The 3048-nt window shown below is 46.3% G+C and overlaps 1 pseudogene; it reads right to left on the reverse strand.

Moving 5' to 3' along the window:
- Positions 1-384: 384 nt before the first annotated feature.
- On the reverse strand, positions 385-1802 carry LOC136451655 (uncharacterized; annotated as a pseudogene).
- Positions 1803-3048: the final 1246 nt, after the last annotated feature.

Raw genomic sequence — 3048 nt, forward strand, 5'->3', positions numbered from 1 at the left:
CAGAGGGAGACAGTGTGGATTTGATCCGATTTTGATGGGATAGGCTGTTCAGCGCGATGGAGCTGATCCAATAGGTTGGATGATTTATGGTATGGTTGAATAATTAAGCATGGTCACCAATGGACCGGCCCTCCATCTGGTCACGCGCAAATGTGCTGTGGCATATAGGGGCTTAAATAGCCCATGGGTTGTCTGAATTTCCTATCTGTGATCCCCTGGTCATTTTGCAGGTAAATTCCAGCCTTCAGAATTCTCATGCCAAATAAACAATAGTTCTGCAAGTCAAGTGCTTGCCGTTGTGGGCTCTGAAAAGGTACTTCATGCCTTGTCCTAAATAACAATGCCTTATAGAACATTATTATATTGTAAAGATGAACTTCCAAATTAATTTTCCTCTGGAAACTCTCCCATCCAAGGTGTGTATGGAAAAAACCCTTCTATGAATGGTTGGATACCCATAAACGTTTCATAATGTGCTGGGGAGAGGTTGCCTAATTCTTGAACCTTTGAGGTATTTAAGTGATAGGCCAGTCCTCGGCTCAATCCTTCACTCAAGAAGACAACCTCCTTGTAAGGGTGAAATCCGAGGACAGTAATAATATAGCCACCAAAGTCCCTATTGCCCCAACCTTCAGTGTGAATAACATTATCATCGTCCGAGTCCCATTCTTTGGTTTCAACTTTCAACAACATTTTTGTTGTCACAGCCAAATTCAAAATTTTCCTCCATTATCACTTTATCATTACCATCCTGATACTCATTGCGTGATCCAATATATTTAATATCTTGTAAGGTCCAAGGTTTAGGTCTATCAGTTTGCCTATATCTCAAGCCAATACTAGTCTTCAAAACCCACTCCATCTTGCCATATGATTCATCCAGAATATAAACATAATGATCCAACGCACATTACACTCCCTTCTGTGATTTTCCCAGATAAAGATTTGGATCTGGTATGAGCTCAGTATCTACTAGAGGTGGTTTAATTACCTGGTACTTACCATCTAACAGTGATATTCTGCAAGAATCAAATATAACTGAGAAATCTGAATCAACGATAGTAGCATTATACAACATTTCATGAAAGGAGACGTTCAAGTATTTAAGTGGGGTGGGCAGCTACCTCATAACAAAGTTGGTTTGGCAATGGACATAAAGTGTTTCCCCGCCAATAGACAGCGTTGTGATAATGATTACCATATAAACCACCCAATCGCATGCCAGCCACAGTCCCTGCAGCCTCCCCTTCTCGAACAAACGACCTCTCCTCCCATTTCTTAGTCCTTGATGAGAACACATGAAGTATGCATGGCGACAGTGGCCACTCTAATTCCTCTGCTGCAGGATTTAATTTGATCCGGCCAGATCTGGCACAAGCAAATGGGATCAGAAAAACCTCATAGCGTGGTGACACTGCAGGGTCGAAGACAAGGTACTCCTTGTGAAAAAAGTTTTCTGTACACAAATGTGGGCTTGGGAATGGGGGCAATTGCACCCACTGATATGTCGCTGGGTTAAAAGTGCTAAAGATATCTCTGGGCGGCAAACAGTCAGATATTGTTGGGCCTGTTGAGGAACGCGAGAAGAATTCTGACAAAACTAGGTCAGGGAACTTGAAGATGCCATCCAACGAGAGAGGGAGAAGGTCTGTATGCAGTAACCGGCGGGTGTCAATGATTGTGCACCAGGGCTTGCAAACACAGCGGGATGTGGCAAGGAAGCGTGGCGCAAGACGTCGGAGCATATTGGCAAGCACATCTTCTGGGAGCTGGTTCAACGTACCCTCCTGTTCTTCCAACATATCTGAGATGATCTCTGATTAGTAAGAGAAGCTCCCCACTCCACCGAAGAACCAAGCTTATCTGCAAAGTCAAGGAATACATAAGAGTAAGAAAGAAATAAGGCATGTCAAGATGGAGCCCTGATGTTGTGCCCGACCAGTGTTCAGCAAAATCTGAACACTACTAATTGGCAGTTGTCTGTGCTGTGCGGAGCATATTGGCAAGCACATCTTCTGGGAGCTGGTTCAACGTGCCCTCCTGTTCTTCCAACAAATCTGAGATGATCTCTGATTAGTAAGAGAAGCTCCCCACTCCACCGAAGAACCAAGCTTATCTGCAAAGTCAAGGAATACATAAGAGTAAGAAAGAAGTAAGGCATGTCAAGATGGAGCCCTGATGTTGTGCCCGGCCAGTGTTCAGCAAAATCTGAACACTACTAATTGGCAGTTGTCTGTGCTGTGCTGTAGCTGCTGCTGCTACTGTGCTAGCTGCTAGGAGCTCTCAATCGATGATCAATATAAGCTGCAACTTTCTTTTTTTTTGCGAGTAATATAAGCTGCAACTTTGTCCAATGAATAATTCGTATAGATCACTACTTACAATAAGCGATTATCGAATGCTAAACAGAGAAGATGTAGAATCGTGACCCAACGATTTGATCATGCTAGCATTGTAATAAACAATGTAAGGTAATAAGTCTGTGACCCCGAGCAGGATCCGCGACCCATCAGCCGCGTCCCGAATCACAGATCTCTGATGGTCTAGATGGAACGGCAGTGGCGGCGCCGGGAAGGGTGGTGGGCGGGTATGGCGGTGGGTGCAAGAGAGGCCGGCAGGTTAGAGTGGGCGGGATGGAGACGCCGGCGACCGCGGGAGGTGGAAGACGAGCACGGAGCTAACGTGGTTGCCGGTCTCGTAGAGGAAACCCCGAGGCCGAGGCTCGTCGCCGACATCGGTGATGCGTCCGGAGGCGGCGCGTGAGGAGGCGGAGCCCTGTCGTACCGGGCGACATACAATGAGCAGGGAAGCCATGTCATCTAAACAGTTAGCGTAAAAGTATATTTACGTTTTCCAGCACCTCCATCATCACCGCAGTCGGCCGTTCGTGCTCGCAGTCTACTCTTCACTCTCAGGTACTGTCTCGATCCCGTCACTTCGATCTACAGCTCGTAATTCCGATGGACAGGTTGATCTTAGTCACACCCAGTGTGGTGTTCGATGAGAGGTCCCATAGGTCCCTCCTTTGGGTTGAGTTGGGTCAGTGAC

The sequence above is a fragment of the Miscanthus floridulus genome, chromosome 5 (assembly GCF_019320115.1).
Source record: "Miscanthus floridulus cultivar M001 chromosome 5, ASM1932011v1, whole genome shotgun sequence".
In the NCBI taxonomy this organism is placed as follows: Eukaryota; Viridiplantae; Streptophyta; class Magnoliopsida; order Poales; family Poaceae; genus Miscanthus; species Miscanthus floridulus.